General features: G+C 60.7%; 1 long non-coding RNA gene across 2 annotated transcripts; it reads left to right on the top strand.

The window, feature by feature from the left end:
* The first annotated feature begins 809 nt into the window (after nt 1-809).
* On the top strand, nt 810-10962 carry LOC116272462. Of its 2 annotated transcripts, none has more exons than XR_004181134.1 (3): nt 810-3969; nt 4632-4760; nt 8175-10962. It is a non-coding gene; the product is annotated as an uncharacterized LOC116272462 (long non-coding RNA). The 2 variants fall into 2 exon arrangements; XR_004181133.1 differs by having other exon boundaries at nt 810-3979.
* Nucleotides 10963-17618: the final 6656 nt, after the last annotated feature.

The following is a 17618-nucleotide window of genomic DNA, read 5'->3' as shown; positions in this document are numbered from 1 at the left end:
TGCCTGGTGTTTCTCAGGGCTGGTTCTGGGGACTCGGCAGTGTCTGCCCCGTTCCAGGTGGGACTGTGGGTCTGTTCTGTTTCCACAGGGTGTTGTGGGGCCACTAGTGAGGGGCTCGGGACGTCAGCAGCTGGTGTCTGTCCCTGCGGTCTGGGCTCTGGCTCACTGCTCCCCTGCCCTCCAGGTCGGTCACTGACTCAGTTAGTATCCAGCCGGCTCCATGGCTGTTCCGTGGTGGCTGCAAGTCTCTTCCCAGGAGAGGCCTGTGAGAAGGCTGGGATGTCTGGGAGCTGTGCATTCTCCCGTGATGTTGCTGCCTGGATTCCTCGTCTTTGAAGGGAGAGCCGAGCCTCCCTGCAGGTGCGGGCAGTGACAGACACAGGCGGACATGCGTCAAGGTGCTGGAGGCCGATTTGTTTCAGTGCCTTCTGCCTGTGGAAGGGCTGAGCTCCCTGCTTCGGTGCACAGGAGGTTGCCCTGTAAATGGGCAGTGAGGGCAGGGGCCCAGGCCTGCGTGGCAAAGACTTGGGTGAGCTTTTGTCCTGGAAATACAATAGCCGGGCCTGAGAGGGGAGCAGGGCCGGAGTGGCCAGGAGGAAGATGAGGGCATGGTCAGTGTGTGGGTGGGTAGTGCAGGGTCAGTGCCATGGCTCAGGGGCCCCAGGAGAGGAGGAGCTCGAGTTCTTTGCAGGAGGAGGTAAGGGGTGGGCACAGGCAGGAGAAACTGAGGCTGTGTTGGCAGTAAAGGAGCGGGCCTGCAGGTGCAGAGTTGGCCTGGGAGGGGTGTCTAGAGGGAGGGAGACCAGTCTCAGGTTTCCCCAGGGCGTGGGCTGAAGTGTTGGGACCCCAGGGTTATCTGGGTGGGCGGCAAGAGCAGCAGGGTAGAAAGGCCTGGAGGCAGGGTCAGGTCTCCCCAGCATGTGGGGTGCAGGGTGGGTCTCCCCAGGATGTGGGGTGCAGGGTCGGGTCTCCCCAGGGCGTGGGGTGCAGGGCGGGTCTCCCCAGGGCGTGGGGTGCAGGGGCGGGTCTCCCCAGGGCATGGAGTACAGGGCGAGTCTCCCCAGGGTGTGGGGTGCAGGAAGGGGCTGCACAGGGTGTTCCCCTGAAGGAGGGAGGAGGGAGGGAGCACAGAGGCACTGGGAGTGAATAGAGAAGGAAATGGTAGCGACCTGAGTGCCAGATGGTTCCAGTTTGGGGTTGGACTGTGTGGGAACAGCTTCCCGACCTGTCTGTAAGTGGACGGGGGAGGGCGCGGAGGTCTGAGGCAGGAAGCAGTGGTAGGAAGGCAGGTCCCTGCCCTGGGGGTCTGGAGCTTATCTTCTTCCTGTGAGCCATGTGTGGTCGGCTCCTGTGGGCTGTGCCGTGGACCTGTGGTCTGGTGGAGCCCAGGCCTCCCAGGGAGAGCAGGGCAGCTGGGGCTGGAGAAGCCTGAGGGGCCAGGTCAGGGTGGCCCCTCCACTTGTGACTCGCGCTGCTGTGGGGATCTGGGCATGAGGCCCCTTCACCCAGGTGGGGAGGCGCGTGAGTGAGACCCTAAGTCCGTACCCCATGGGGGCTCTGACCCTCCTGCAGAGGGTGGCTGTGTGCAGGTGGGGGGTGGGGAGCCCAGCCCCTCCCAGACGCCCCCTGCTCTGCTCCAGGGTATGAGCTTGGGCACGGCAGGGTGGCTGGGCCTGGGCTGGGCCTGGTGTGCCCGAGGCGGCTGCATTCCCAGAGCTGGGACTGAGGCCCAGGGGGGACCTGGGAGGAATCTGAAGGGGGCTCCATAGAGGACCTGCCTTGCATGACACCCCTCTCTTGGGGAGGTCATGGGGTCCAGCTGGGCGGAAGGGGCTTGGACCACCTCCTGGGGATCTTCCTGGGGCCACCTCAGCCCGGGGGCTCTGTACTCGGCGACCTTCCAGAAGTTCCTCCCTGCCCAGACCCCAGAGTATTTGCTGCCCAAAGGCAGGAAGGAAGGGTCTGTGTCCTGCTCGAGGTTGGGCCCACAGTGGTGTCCCCTAAGCCCGAGTCTGCTCCCAAGTGCTCGCCCTGCAGGAGGCCCTGAGTGAGGGACAGACACAGGGGCGGGGTCTTTGGTCCTGGTGGACTCTGGGACAGATTCCAGTGGGGAGTCATCAGCGTCGGGGTCCTCCAGGGTACTGGGGCGTCTCTGCTCCTGGAGTTGGCTCTGGATGTGGGTTTGTGCCTGTTCTGCCTGGCGGTGATATTGGGAGGAGCTGCTGATCCCCGTCTCTCTGAGGACACTTGTCAGAAGGGTCAACTCCAGCCAGGGGCACTGGGGTGAGGGCAGAAGGATATGATCAAGCCACTGCCCTGACCCGCCGGAGCCCCCGGCCCTTGTCCTCCCATCCAGTGGGGACACCGTGGGGCTCCGGGTGCCGGGGGTCATGGGAGCCGGCAGGACATGGGTTTGGGCAACTGCTCCCCTCTCTGGCTGGGCCTCCGGCAGTGGCCACAGGACAGTTTTGGACGCAGCTTTTCTCACAGTGGTCGTTCCAGCTATACCCACTGTGACTCGGGGCTGTTCAGAATCCGCCCAGGGTCCCTGAGCTCTGGGGCCTCCGGGGTGGGGGCTGGGCTGCTGGGCGGGGTCTCCTTCAGGGGCTCTGATGCTGTGGCTCGTTTTAGGTGTGGGGTGAGCACCGGGAACCCCAGCTAGCGGAGCACCCACAGAGACCGGGGCCTGCACACATTCCATCCCGCTGTGTGGTGCGGGCCCAGGCCCCTCTGGGCAGGTCAACCTCAAAGGGGAGGGTGCTTGGGTCCTGCCTAGCTACTTCTCTGGGTAGAGGGGACCCATCTCCTGGCCCTGGACCCCTCAGGCTGCCCCTGTGGTTGCAGAAATGCAGGACTGGGCAGGGTGACCTGGAAGGGAGACTTCTGCTGGCCTGGGTGTCAGGTGCGGCCTCAGATCCTAAACGTGGCTCTGCTCTCTCGCTGTTCCGTTGACTTGGGATGGGGTATCTGGCCTGAAATGTCACTGTGGGATCTGCTGCTATACCCCACTGTGACACAGACACCTCCAGAAACCTCCTGGTCTATCTGGGGACCTTCCCGTGCTGGGCTCAGCGTCCCTTGGTCTGGTCTGTCCTTGATGGGGCGTCCCTCAACTTTGGTTCTGGGGGGCTGGCCCCTCTGTCTGGTGTCTGGAGCGGGGGTCTGAGGCAGAGGTCACCTGCCTCCCGGCCTGCAGGGACTGGAGAAAGGGGTTCCTCCCAGGGCGGGACCTGGCGGTCCTAGATGAAGCTGAGGTCTGTGCCTGTATCAGGGGCCCCATATCCTGTTCCTCCACGGCTCTGAGCTCCCCCTGGCAGGACCTCCTCGGGGCGCTGGGTCTGTCCTTTGTGGGAGGGGCTGCCCCCAGGCCTGGCACTGCAGTGGAGGGCTCACTGAGGGGCTTTTGGATCTGGCCTGAGCCGCAGTGGGGGTATTCCACTGTGAGAGGGTCCCGCACAGAATTTCCCATCCTGCTTGTCCTTCCAGAGCCTGGAGCGGGCGAGTGGGTGGGATCTGGGGGTCCCAGAGGAAGATCCTGGACCCAGGTGAGGGGGGCCTCTTCACTGACCTCCTCTCCCTCCTTCCACCAAGCTGCCCTGGAGGTCCCCCTGCACCCCAGCATCTGTCTGCACTGGCACTGCCAGCTCTGGTGTAGGTGGGACTTAGGATGGTTTGGATGACCTGTGGCCAGGGTGGTGTCCAGGTGGAGAGGAGGTGGGCAGGTCCGTGGGTGAGAGGGCCGGTCTTATCCAAGATGGAGCACCGCGGGGCCCTGAGCCCTCCCCCACACCGTCGCTGGTCTTTCCCCACAGCCGGCCACTGTGGGAGCCCTCGGCAGAGTGGACCCTTTAGGAGGCTGGCACTCCCCTGGATTCACGAAGACGGAGCCTCCCGCCCGGTGATGCAGCGGTCCCGCTTCCTCACTCAGCCCTTCCTGATGGCTTCCTGGGGATTCCGGATTCCCATGGGGTGATGAGAGGTGGACAGAAGGGAGGAGGGGCAGGGCTGGGTCCTGGAGAAGGGGGTGCCCAGGCTGGGGTCCCTGGAAAGAAGTTCTGGGTTCCTGGGGGCTAATTAGGCAGGTGTCCTTTCTGTCCACCCCCTGAGGATTCCGGCCGGAGACAGGTGGGGGAACCGTAAGGGAGAGGGCCTGTGCCTCTCAGTCCTTTAGACAGAGTGGGGACTGAGGGGTCCTCCCCAGGTTAAGGCCAGGCAGTGACTCTGATGTGGGGACCTGGTTGTTGTGGACTGGCCTGGGGGCTGCAGGAGTGGGTGGACTCTGTTGGGGGATGGCACAGTCATCTCTGTGTTCATGCCATTTCCTGCCCTCATCACCTGCAGTGAACCCTGGCAAGGAGGGGCTGGCCTCCCAGCCTGCAGCCTGCCTGGGATCTGCTCTGGCCCTAGAACTGGGGACAGGAGCCATCCTGGAGGTCAGCAGCCTCCAAGGACAGCAGACCAGGCCAGCCCCTAGCAAGGGAGGCAGTGTGGATTTTGGCGAGGACTGAATTGTTTGGGAGCCAGTAACCCACTAGGCACAGTGACAGATACCCCAGGAGTATGTCCTGTCCCCAGCCAGGCTGCCCACCCGATCTTAGCCGCGGTATGTGAGGGTGCTGTGCCCCTGGCAGGCCCAGCCCTTGACCTTCCGTGCAGGAATGAGGCCCTGGGATGCTGAGAACAGACCTCCCACTGAGGGAACCTCCCCACAGAGGGCAGAGTGCAGACAACAGCAGCCTTGAGAGCCCCAGGAGAAGCAGGTGAGCTGGAGGCCTGAGGCTGCAAGTTAGGGGCCAATCTGGTTGGCCTGTTTTCTGCTGTGGGTGGCAAAACTGTGGTAACTGTAGCTGTATCCACCACAACCTGACATCCCCTGACAATAACTGCAGCTGGAACTGGAGGCGGGACTGTCAGGTGTGGGGAAAAGAGAGATCAGACTGTTACTGTGTCTATACAGAAAGAAGTAGACATAAGAGACTCCATTTTGTTCTGTATTTGAGATGCTGTTAATCTGTGACCCTACCCCCAACCCTGTCTTTGCAAGAGACATGTGCTGTGGTGACTCAAGGTTTAATGGATTTTGGGCTGTGCAGGGTGTGCTTTGTTAAACAAGTGCCTGAAGGCAGCTTGCTGGTTAAAAGTCATCACCATTCTCTTAATCTCAAGTACCCAGGGACACATACACTGCTGAAGGTCCAGGGACCTCTGCCTAGGAAAGCTAGGTATTGTCCAAGGTTTCTCTCCATGTGATAGTCTGAAGTATGGCCTCGTGGGAAGGGAAAGACCTGATCGTCCCCCAGCCTGACACCCGTGAAGGGTCTGTGCTGAGAAGGACTAGTATAGAGGAAAGAAGGCCTCTTGGCAGTTGAGATAGAGAAAAGCATCTGTCTCCTGCCCGTCCCTGGGCAATGGACCATCTCGGTGTAAAACCCGATTGTATGTTCTGTTTACTGAGAAAGGAGAAAACTGCCTTAGGGCTGAAGGTGGGACGTGCTAGCGGCAATGCTGCTCTTTATGCACTAAAAAGGTTTATGGAGATGTTTATATATGCATGTCAAGACACAGCACATTTCCTTAAACTTATTCATGTCACAGAGATCTGTATTCACATGTCTTACTGCTGACCTTCTCCCTACGATGATCCTATTATCCTGCCACTTCCCCTTTTCTAAGGTGGTAAAGATAATAATTAATAAATACTAAGGGAACTCAGAGACTGGTGCCGGCGTGGGTCCTCTGTATGCTGAGCGCCGGTCCCCTGGGCCCACTTTTTCTTTCTCTATACTTTGTCTCTGTGTCTCATTTCTTTTCTCAAGTCTCTCACTCCACCTAACGAGAAACGCCCACAGGTGTGGAGGGGCAGGCCACCCCTTCAAGGAGGAGCTTCCCAGGGAGCAGGGAGGGTACAGACAGCTGTGCCAGGGGCCCCCAGGACTGGGGACGTGGGGGACTGCTCAGGGACCAGACATGCACAGTGTCGCCCTGGAGAGGCATCTGCAGCCACCTGGGCTCTGGGACGCGCCTGTGCTCTCCTGTCCTCCTCACCAGTGAGCTACTATGCGGCCCAGTGCCGGCCCAGCTCTGGCATCCACTCCTGTCAGCCTGGCCGAGGGTCCAGGCAGAACTGGGCATGGCTCCTTCTTAGATCCCTCAGGGACTCTCTACAAATATATCATGGGCTGGGGGCTCCATAAGTGGTCTTTGACAGGTGGGGATGTCAACGGCAGGCATTTCTATAGTGGCAGGTGAGGGGGACTGTCCAGGGCCTGGCCCTTAGGAACAGAGTGGCCTCTCAGAGGAGGGTGTGTGGGAGTCCTGCCTGTTGGGATCCTGGGGGACGCTGCCCTGTTGATTCCAGCCAGGATGGGAATCCAGGAAATTGGCAGAAGGTGCTGGAACAAGGCTGGTGTCTGCAGTGATTCTGGGCCCCAGGAATTGGCTGATGGAACTGGGGCAGCTATCAGGACAGGGTCTGGTGCAGCTGTTGGGGAAGGGCCAGGCACCTGTGGTCATCAGTGAGGTCACCTCAGAGCCCTCTGAAGGCCCTGTTTGGGGGCACACAGTGTGCGGGACACCAGCCCATGGGCTGAGAGGGTCTGGGCACAAACGCTCGGGCCGGGCTCTTCTGGTCCTGGAGAGCTCAGAGCTGAGGAGTTTGCATGGCCCTGGGTGTCCGGCCAGTTTCTGCCGCTGGGTTCATCACTGTGGTAGTTACCATAGTCACACAGTGACAGTCACACAGAGGGCCCTTCAAAAAAGCCGTTGAGTGTGGCCAGAGGCCTTTCCCTCGCAGGCCCTGGTCCAGGCGTCTGGGGTCCCCATTGACAGTGGTGCTGCTTCTTGGGGATCTCAGGCCTTTCTGAATCTTCCCCGCCTGCCATCGAGGGCAGGTGGATCTGACTCACTGTCCCCTCCAGGAAGGCTGAGGTGACGTCCGGCCAGAGGGTGTGCAGGAGTCAGGCCTCCTGGAGTTTGAGCTCTGGGGCAGGTGCAGGGGGTGGGACGCCTTTTAGGGGTCTGTGAAGGGCTGGGCTGTGGGGCTGTCCCCATGGGCCATCTTGTGTTCTGGGGGCCATCCTGATCCAGATGTGGGTTCCCGCTGTGATGCCACCGAGGACTGTCCTAGAAGAGGCCACTGGGGAGTGACACAGGGATTTCTGGAAGGTTCTTTGTCTCTGACTGTGGGAGGTGAGTCCTCTGTTGGCTTCCCCGGTGAGGTCAGGAAACGAGCAGGACTCAGGACGGCCGGGCAGGATGAGTGGCCTTGGTCCGTCTGTCCCGGGAATGTCTTCTGTGTTGGAAATGACCCGGGAGAGGCTCAGGCATCAGGGCCAGGCAGGTCGGGGACCACCAGGGCAGGAACAGTGCACAGGACCATCTCCCCCATCCTGGTGCCCCTACTCAGACATGGGGGCCTCTCAGGGTCCACACATGTGGCCCAGCCTTGAGGGAGGGGCTTCGGGACAGCTGGCAGGGCGGCAGCAGATGGTGCTGTGGGGCCAGCCCTGTCCTATCTGGACTGGGGTTGGAGGGCAGCAGCTGTGCGGACCCATTGGAGCAAGGGCTGGCTGACCTGTGGGGTGACCTTGACCATCTGTTTCATGGTGTCTGGGGCTGGCAGGCTGGAGCCCAGTGTGGTCACTCACGGGCCTGTCCATCGTGCCTGCCGCCCTGTGCGTTTGGGTCACAGGCTGCACTGCTGTGGTGGCCACCACACCCATGGTGCTGTGTCCTTGATCAAAACCCTAACATGGCACGCGGCAGTCCCCCGCGGGGAGGGCTGTGGCGGGAGGCTCCCAGGGTTGGGTTTTTGATGGACTCTGTGACGCTGTGGGTGTAATAACTACCACTATAGTAATACCACTGTGACACAGACCTTACTCCAAACCTACCGCCAGGCCCGAGGAAACCCGGGATTTTCAGGGCTGACCTGAGGAGGCAGCGGAGCCCTGAGGGGAGGCTGTGGGCCCAGCGTTCTCAGGTCTGCTGTGGGGACACCCGGGTCTGCCCCTCGCTGTGGTGGACAGTGTCCGTGCCCACCTGTGTCCTGAGGCTCCATTTCAGGCTGACATCTGTTCCTACTGTCCCTACCCACCCCATGGCCTTGTCCTTTTGGGTTCATAAATTGCCCACAAATCACGCAGGCATCATTCTGGGGCTTTTTATATTCTCAGGGCCACCAGGTGCCTCCACCCAGAAAGGTGAGATGTGGGAGAGTTCCAGAGTCATTCTCCAACCCTGGACGAGCTTCTGCAGCCTCAGTGCTACTCAGGTTCCAGCAAGACCTGGAGCATGTGCAGGTGAGGCCCGAGGCCAGGTGAGTTCCAGTCCAGTGAGGCCCATGCCAGGTGAGTTCCAGCACAGGTTAAACCCAGGTCAGGAGAGGTCCAGGTGAGTTGAGGCCCAGGTCAGGTGAAGCTCGGTACAGGCCAGGTCCAGGCCAGGTGAGGCCCGGGTCAGGTGAAGCTCAGGTCAAGTGAGGTCCAGGCCAGGTGAGGCCCAGGCCAGGTGAGGTCCAGGTCAGGGGAGGCTGAGGTGGATGTGTGAGGCTTCTGCAGTTTTCTCTGGGTGCTGACCCTGCCTGGTGTCCCTGCCCCTCCTCCCAGCCCCTGCTCTGTGCCTGCCAGATGGCGGCTGCTGCCCAGGTGGTGCTGGCTGTGGAGGAGCTGGGCTCTGCCTCCCTGCTGTCTCTCGAGAGGGACGAGATGGGCGTCCCTCTCAGGCTCTGGCCGGGAGTGTGGCTGAGTTGCTTCTCTCTGGAATTCACTGACTATGCCGTCCTCAGGGGTATATGTCCTCGGGGCTCTGTGCTTGCTCCACGTCAGGCCACAGGAGCTGCCAGCAGGTAACGGGCTGCCCTGCCGTGCAGTGAACCTGCAGCCTGTCCGGGGATGCCCAGGGAGGTGAGTGTTACCACACATCAGACCTTTTCTCTTTAAAGTCATTTCTTTGGGGGATACATCATCGATGTCTCATATACTAAATATATGTCTGTATCATTGTACAATTGCCTGCGTCATCGTTTATTTCTCCAACCTGGGTTAATGTCTTTGCTATTGTGAACAGTGCCGGAGTGAGAATTTTCTAAACACAGCTGTGTGCATTTTCCTCTTCTTGCGATTTAGAAGTTTAACTGCTGTTTTCAAGGTACTGTAATGTATTTGTTCTGTTCTTGTTAGGAGACTTGCCAACCCTGTGTGTCTGAGTTCATACCCTCTTCCTTCCCCAGTAGAAGTAACCACTACTTTGATTATGTGATTATCATTTTCTTGGTTTTCTTTATGGTTTTCTAACTGGGAAATGTATCCCCCAGGAAGACAGTTCATTTTGCTGGCTGTACATTTTATTTAGAAGAAATCACACTGAAAATTTTTCTTGGAGTTTCCGTTGTTAGTCCAATTACTCAGCATTGTCATGAACTTAACCGCAGAATCGCTCATAACCCTGTACTGTTGTCCTCGTGGCTGTCTGGGTTTGCATTGCATGAACCTGCCACTGTTTATTTGCCTGTTCTCCTTCAGATGGACGTTTGCTTCACTCTCAGTTTGGGGCTAGGAGAAGCACCTGTTCTGCACATCTTTGCCCATGAGGCTCTCAGGGAGGGCTCTGGGGCTGGCATTGCCTGCAGGGTTCTGCTTTGTCACGGAGAGTTCCTGCCAGTGCTTTTCAGAATGTGTGTGCCCAGCAGCAATGCCTGAAGGTGCCCACTGAACTTTGCCCTGGCATCAGGCACTTTCTGTGTGCTTGCTTCTGTGCTGCTCCACATTCAGGAGAATTTATTCAGTTCTGTGCTGCAAATCCATCCCACTGATTCTCTCTTTAGCTGTGTCTACACCAGCTGTAAAGCATCCCATGATGCAGCAGTGTGGGCACAGGGCAAACTTTCGAAAGATGACAGCGTAGGATAGAGGCTGCTCCTCCTTCCCTCTGCCCTTCCCACAGACTGTCCTCCAGGGCTCACTCCCAGCCATTGATCCCAAACACCAGTTTATGGAACTCTCTGCACAGGAAAGCAGAAACAGCAAAAGGCCCTGCTCAGGCTCTGCCAGCATCCCCTGTTGCACTCCCGCCAAAGCTCTTTCCCTGGGGCCTGTGCCATCTTCCCCACTTCCCCAGCTTTCTTCTCATTTTCCGTTTACCCTGCTCGCTGGATGATGCCTCAGGGGGAGTCTGGCATGTTTTGGACATTTGTGGACACCCCAGGTCCTACTTCCCAGTTGCTGCCCCAGCCTCTTATCCCCAGAAGTGGGTGTGTTTGCAGTAGGGCTTTGGGACTGGGGCTGTGTCACTGTGGGCATAGCAGTCAATACCACTACAATATGCTCACAGTGACACGAGCCCCCACAAAATCCTCCTGTTTCTGCGGGTGTCACCGAGTCCTGTCTTGCTGACTCTGGCCCGGCTCTCCTGCTGAGACTGTGCATTCCAGGGGGTTTTTGTCTGAAACTCAGGGTGTCTTGGAGAGGACTCTGAGCCCAGTGCTGTACAGGGGGCTCCTCCTTTGTCCTGGGGGAGTTTCATGGACCCTGATTTTGGTCAAGGCAAGTGCTTGCTGATGAAGGAGACCTCCCTTCCTCTGTTCTGCAGGAGCCCCCGCTGATGCAGTTACCTGGTGTTTCTTGGTACTGGTGCTGGGGGCTCAGCAGTCTCCGCCCTGGTCCAGCTGGGAATGTGGGTCTGTCCTGTTTACATGGGGTGTTGTGGGGCCACCAGTGAGGGGCTCGGGATGTCAGCGGCTGGTCTCTGGCTGTCTGGGCTCGGGCTCACAGCTCCCCTGCCTCCGGGTCTGGCAGTGACTCCGTTAGTATCATCCACCTCCAGGGATGTTTTTTGGTGTTAGACTCTGTTGACTGGGTGGCTGCAGGTCTCTTCCCAGGAGAGGCCTGTGAGAGGGCCGCGATGTCTGGGAGCCCTGCATTCTCCCGTGATGTTGCTGCCTGGATCCCTCATCTTTGAAGGGAGGCCGAGCCTCTCCTACGAGTGCTTGGTGAGAGACACAGGCCGGACGTCGCGTCCAAGCTGGAGGGAGCCGATTTGTTTGGTGCCTTCTGCCTGTGAAGGGGCTGAGCTCCTAGCGCAATGCACAGGAGGCTGCCCTGTAAATGGGCAGTGAGGGGCAGGGCCAGGCCTGCATGGCAAAGACAGGTGAGCCTTTGTCCCTGGAAATACAACAGCAGACCTGGGGAGGGAGGGAGGGGCGGGTGGCCAGGAGGAAGGTGAGGACATGGGCAGTGTATGGGTGGGGAGTGCAGAGGGTCAGTGCCATGGCTCAGGGGCTCCAGAGAGGAAGAGCTTGAGTTGTGGGCAGGAGGGGCAGGGGGTAGGCACAGGCTGGAGAGAAACTGATGCTCTGCAGCAGAACAGGGGAGGGCCTGCAGGTGCAGGGGTTTGTCTAGTAAGGGGGTGCCTGGAGAGGGAGGGACAGGGGTCTGTGGGTGGGAACTGGGGTGGGGACTACAGGGGACGGGACCCAGGTTGTCTGGGTAGGCAGCAAGAACAGGGGAGAAAGGGCTGGAGGTAGGTTCGGGTCTCCCATGGTGTGGGCTGCAGGGTCGGATGTCCCCAGGGTGTGGGCTGCAGGGAGGTGCTGCACGGGGTGCTCCCCTGAAGAAGGGAGGAGGGAGGGAGCACAGAGGCACTGGGAGGTAAACGGAGAAAGGAAATGGTGACCTGGGGTGCCAGGTGGTCCCGGTTTGGGGTTGAACTGTGTGGGAACAGCTTCCTGGCCTGTGTGTAAGTGGAAGGGGGAGGCGCTGAGGTCTGGGGCAGGAAGCAGTGGTAGCAAGGCAGGTCCTGGCCCTGCGGGTCTGGGGCTTATCTTCTTCCTGTAGGGAAGCTGTGTTGGTGGCTCCTGTGTGCAGTGTCCCGGAACTGTGGTCTGGTGGGCCAGGCCTCCCAGGACAGCAGGGGAAGCCAGGGCTGGATGAACCTGAGGGAGCAGATCAGTGTGTTTCTGGGGCCACTGCGTCCACTTGTGACCAGCATTGCTGTGGGGATCTGGTCATGAGGCCCCCTTCAGAGGCTTGCGTGAGTGAGACCCTAAGTCCGCACCCCATGGGGTGCTCTGACCTTCCTGTAGAGGAGCCGCTGGGCAGGGGTGGAGTGGGGTGTGCAGGTGGGGGTGGGGGTGGGGGTGGGGGTGGGAGCCCAGCCCCTCCGAGATGCACCCTGCTCTGCTCCAAGGTGTGTGCTTGGGCACTGCAGAGGTGACTGGGTCCTGAGCTGCCTGGGGTGCCCTGAGGTGGCTGCATTCCCAGAGCCAGGACGTGAGCCCGAGTCTGAGGAGGAGCCTGAAGGGGGCTCCGTGGAGGACCTGTCTTGGATGACACACCCCTCTCTTGGGGGGACATGGGGTCCAGCTGGGAGGAAGGGAGGGCCACCTCCTTGAATCCTCCTGGGGCCACCTCAGCCCGGGGGCTCTGTGCTTGGCGACCTTCCAGAAGTTCCTCCCGGCCCAGACCCCAGAGTCTGTGCTGCACTAGGGCAGGAAGGAAGGGCCTGTGGCCTGGTCGAGGTCGGCCCACAGTGGTGTCCCCTAAGCCCGAGTCTGCTCCCAAGTGCTCGCCCTGCAGCAGGCCCCAAGTGAGGACAGAGATGGGGCAGGGAGTCATCAGGAGTCGGGTCCCCAGGGTGTGGGGCGTCTCTCTTCTGGAGTCCAGCTCTGGATGTGGGTTTGTGCCTGGGCTGCCTGGGGTTGATGTTGGGAGGCGCCGCTGATCCCCGTCTCTCTGAGGACACTTGTCAGAAGGGTCAACTCCAGCCGGGGGCTCTGGGCCAGGGCAGAAGGATGGGATCAAGCCCCTGCCCCACGACCCGCCCGGGCCCCCGGCCCTTGTCTCCCATCAGTGGGGACACCGTGGGGCTCAGGTGCCGAGATCACAGGAGCCAGCAGGACGTGGGGTCCAGGCAGCTGCTCCCCCTCTCTGGCTGAGCCTCTGGCAGTGGCCACAGGACAGTTTTGAACGCAGCTTTTCTCTGATGGTCGTTCCAGCTATACCCCACCGTGACTAGGGGCTGTTCAGAATCAACCAGGCTCCCTGAGCTCTGGGGCCTCCGGGGTGGGGGCTGGGCTGTGGGCGAGGGGACTCCTTCAGGGACTCTGATACTTGTGGCTCGTTTTAGGTGTGGTGAGCACCGAGACCCCAGCCCAGCCAACACCCACGGAGACCGGGGCCTGCACACATTCCATCCCGCTGTGTGGTGCGGGCCCAGGCCCCTCTGGCAGTTCAGCCTCAAAGGGAAGGGTACTAGGATCCTACCTGGCTTCTTCTCTGGGTAGAGGGGACCCATTTCCTGGCCCTGGACCCCCTCAGGCTGCCCCTGTTCTTGCAGAAACACAGGACATGGCAGGGCGCTGTGGAGGGGAGACGTCTGCTGACCTGGGTGTCAGGTGTGGCCTCAGATATTAATGTTTCCCTCCTGCTCTCTCTGCATTCCACTGACTTGGGACGGGGTTTCTGGCCCGGCGAGTGTCACTGTGGGACCAGCTGCTGTACCCCACTGTGACACAGACACCTTCAGAAACCTCCTCGTCTGTTTGGGGGCCTTCCCTTACTGAGCTCAGCGCCCCTTGGGTTTGTCTGGCCTTGACAGGGTGTCCTCAACCCTGGTTCTGGGGGCCTGCTCCTCTGTCTGGTGTCTGGAATGGGGGTCCAAGTCAGAGGTCAGCTGCCTCCCAGCCTGCAGGGACCGGAGAACGGGGTTCCTCCCAGGGCAGGGGCCGGGCGGTCCTGGATGGAGCTGAGGTCTGTGCCTGTATCGGGGCCCCATATCCTGCTCCTCCATGGCTCTGAGCTCCCGCTGGCAGGACCTCCTTGGGGTGCTGGGTTCATCCTGTCTGGGAGGGGCTGCCCCCCAGGCCTGACACTGCAGTGGAGGGCTCACTGAGGGGCTTTTGGGTCTGGCCTGGGCCGCTGTGGGGGTATTCCACTGTGAGAGGGTCCTGCAGAGAGTCTCCCATCCTGCTTGTCCTCCCAGAGCCTGGAGAGGTGGGATCTGGGGTTCCCAGAGGAGGATCCTGTACTTAGGGGAGGGAGGCCTCTTCACTGACCTCCCCTCCCTCCATCCTTCCCTCCCCGAAGCTGCCCTGGCGGCCCCCCTGCACCCCAGCCTCTGTCTGCACTGGCTCTGACGGCTCTGGTGTAGGTGGGACTTAGGATGGTGTGGACGACGTGTGACCAGGGCGTTGAATGGGTAGAAAGGAGGTGGGCGGATCCGTGGGTGAGAGGGGTGGGCTCATCCAAGATGGAGCACCCGTGGGACCCTGAGCCCTCTCACACACCATCGCTGGTCTTTCCCCGCAGCCTGCCACTGTGGGAGCCCTCGGCAGGGTGGAGCATACCCTCTAGGAGGCTGGCACTTCCCTGGGTTCATGAAGACAGAGCCTCCCGCCCAGTGGTGCAGCAGCCCTGCGTCCTCCCTCAGCCCTTCCTGATGGCTTCCTGGGGATTCCCGATTCCCATGGGGTGATGAAAGGAAAGCAGAGGGAGGAGGGGCAGGGCTGTGTCCTGGAGAAGGGGGTGCTCGGACTGGGGTCCCTGGAGAGCTCTGGGCTCCTGGAGGCCAATCAGGCAGGCGTCCTTTCTGTCGTCCCGGTAAGAGCCAGGTGGGGGAACCATAAGGAGAGGGCCTGTGTCCTGTCCCCCCAAGTCCTCTAGACAGGGTGGGGGATGAGGGGTCCTCCCCAGGGCAGGACCAGGCAATCGCTCTGATGTGGGGCCCTGGTCATGGTGGACTGGCCAGGGAGGTGCGGGGTGCAGAGCAGGAGGGGGTGGACTCAGGTGGGGCATGGCCTGGTCATCCCTGTGTTCATGCCATTTCCTGCCCTCATCACCTGCAGTGAGCCCTGGCAAGGTGGGGGTGGCCTCCCAGCCTGCAGCCTGCCTGGGATCTGCTCTGTCCCTGGAACTGGGGACGGGAGCCATTCTGGAGGTCAGCAGCCTCCTAGGACAGCAGGAGACCAGGCCAGCCCCTATCAGGGGAGGCAGGGGGGATTTTGGCAAGGACTGCGTTGTTTGGGAGCCAGTGCCCTACTAGGGACAGTGAAAGATGCCCCAGCAATATGTCCTGTCCACTGCCAGGCTACCCACCGTATCTTAGCTACGGCATGTGAGGGTGCCCAGCTCTTGACCTTCCTTGCAGGAATGAGGCCCTGGGTAGATGAGAACAGACCTCCCCTGAGGGAACCTCCCCACAGAGGGCAAAGTGCAGACAACAGCAGCCTTGAGAGCCCTGGGAGATGCAGGTGAGCTGGAGGCCTGGGGCTGCGCGGCAGGGGACCATCTACCTGGCCTGCTTGCTGCTATGGGCGGCACCACTGTGGTAACCGTAGCTATATCCACCACAGCCTGACACCCCCTGACAATAACCACACCTGGAACTGGAGGCAGGGCTGTCAGGAGGAGCTTCTCAGGGAACAGGGAGGGTCCAGACAGCTGTGCCAGGGGCCCCCAGGACTGGGGAGGTGGGGGGCTGCTTAAGTACCAGATGCACAGTGTCCCCCTGGAGAGGCCTCTGCAGCCTCCTGGGCTCCGGGACAGACCTCTGGTCAGCAGGAGGCTGGGTGCTCCCCCGCCATGTGCTCTCCTGTCTTCCTCACTGGTGAGCTCCTATGCGACCCAGTGCGGGACCAGCTCCAGCGTCCACTCCTGTCAGCCTGTTTGAGGGTCCAGGCAGAACTGGGCATGGGTCCTTTCTTAGGTCCCGCAGGGACTCTCTCTATGACTGTATCAGGGGCTGGGGGCTCCATAAATGGTCTTTGCAAGGTGGGGATGTCAAAGGCAGACATTTCTATAGTGGCAGGTGAGGGGGACTGTCTGGGGCCTGGCCCTACAGAACACAGTGTCCTCTCGGAGGAGGGTGTGTGGGAGTCCTGCCTGTTGGGAGCCTGGGGGACTCTGCCCTGTTGATTCCCACCAGGATGGGAATCCAGGCAATTGGCAGGAGGTGCTGGAATGAGGCTGGTGTCTACAATGATTCTGGGCCCCAGGAATTGACTGTTGGAACCGGGCCAGCTGTGGGGACAGGGTCTGGTGCAGCTGGCAGGGAAAGGACCAGGGCACCTGTGGTCATCAGTGAGGTCACCTCAGAGCGCTCTGAAGCCCCTGTTTGGGGGCACATGGTGTGCGGGGCACCAGCCCATGGGCTGAGATGGCCCGGGTGTCCCTAGAGGGTCTGGGCACAAACCCTCAGGCCTGGCTCTTCTGGTCCTGGGGAGCTCTGAGCCGAGAAGTGTGCATAAACCTTGCGTTTCTGGCCAGTTTCTGCCGCTGGGTTCATCACTGTGGTAGTTACCGTAGTCACACAGTAGGAGGGCCCTTCAGAAAAAGCCCCTGAGTGTGGCCAGAGGCCTTTCCCACACAGGCCCTGGTCCAGGCGTCTGCGGCCCCCATTGACAGTGGTGCTGCGTCCTGGGGATCTCAGGCCTTTCTGAATCTTCTCCACCTGCCATTCAGGGCAGGTGGATCTGACTCACTGTCCCCTCCAGGAGGGGCTGAGGTGACGTCCGGCCAGAGGGTGTGCAGGAGTCAGGCCTCCTGGAGTTTGAGCTCTGGGGCAGGTGCAGGGGGTGGGATTCCTTTCAGGGGTCTGGGAAGGGCTGGGCTGTGAGGCTGTCCCCACGGGCCATCTTGTGTTCTGGGGCCGTCCCAATCCAGATGTGGGTTCCCACTGTGATGCCACCAAGGACTGTCCTGGAAGAGGGTGGCCACTGGGGAGAGAGACAGGGATTTCTGGAAGGTTCTTTGTCTCTGACTGGGGGAGGTGAGTCCTCTGTTTGCTTCCCCGGTGAGATCTGGAAACGAGCAGGACTCAGGACGGCCGGGCAGGATGAGTGACGCCCAGCTCCGTCTGTCCCTGGGAATGTCTTCTGTCTTGGAAATGACCCGGGAGAGGCTCAGGCATCAGGGCCAGGCAGGCCAGGGACCACAGGGGCAGGGACAGTGCACAGGATCAGCCCTGCTCTCCTGGTGCCCCTACTCAGACGTGGGGGCTCTCAGGGTCCACTCATGTGGCCCAGCGTTGAGGGAGGGGCTTCTGGGACCGATGGCCGGATGGCAGCAGATGGTGCTGTGGGGCCGGCCCTGTCCCCATCTGGACTGGTGTTGGAGGGCAGCAGCTGTGCGGACCCCTCGGAGCCAGATCTGGATGACCTGTGGGGTGACCTTGGTCGTCTGTTTCATGGTCTCTGGGGCTGGCAGGCAGGATCTCACGGTGGTCACTGGTGGGCCTGTCCATTATGCCTGCCGCCCTGTGTGTTTGGGTCACGGGCTGCACTGCTGTGGTGGCCACCACACCCATGGTGCTGTGTCCTTGATCAATATCCTAACATGGCACACGGCGGTCCCCCGCAGGGAGGGCTGTGGCGGGAGGCTCCCGGGAATGGGTTTTTGATGGACTCTGTGACGCTGTGGGTGTAATAGTAATCCCCAGTATCATCCTCGTAATACCACAGTGACACAGACCTCACTCCAATCCTACCGCTAGGCCTGGGGAGACCTGAGATGTCCAGGGCTGACCTGAGGAGGCAGCAGGGCCCCGAGGGGAGGCTGTGGGCCCAGCGTTCTCAGGTCTGCTGCAGGGACCCTCTGGTCTGCCCCTCGCTTACGTGGACAGTGTCC

Source organism: Papio anubis, unplaced genomic scaffold (genome assembly GCF_008728515.1).
Source record: "Papio anubis isolate 15944 unplaced genomic scaffold, Panubis1.0 scaffold1099, whole genome shotgun sequence".
Classification (NCBI taxonomy): domain Eukaryota; kingdom Metazoa; phylum Chordata; class Mammalia; order Primates; family Cercopithecidae; genus Papio; species Papio anubis.
This window is presented reverse-complemented; position numbering and strand designations above follow the sequence as displayed.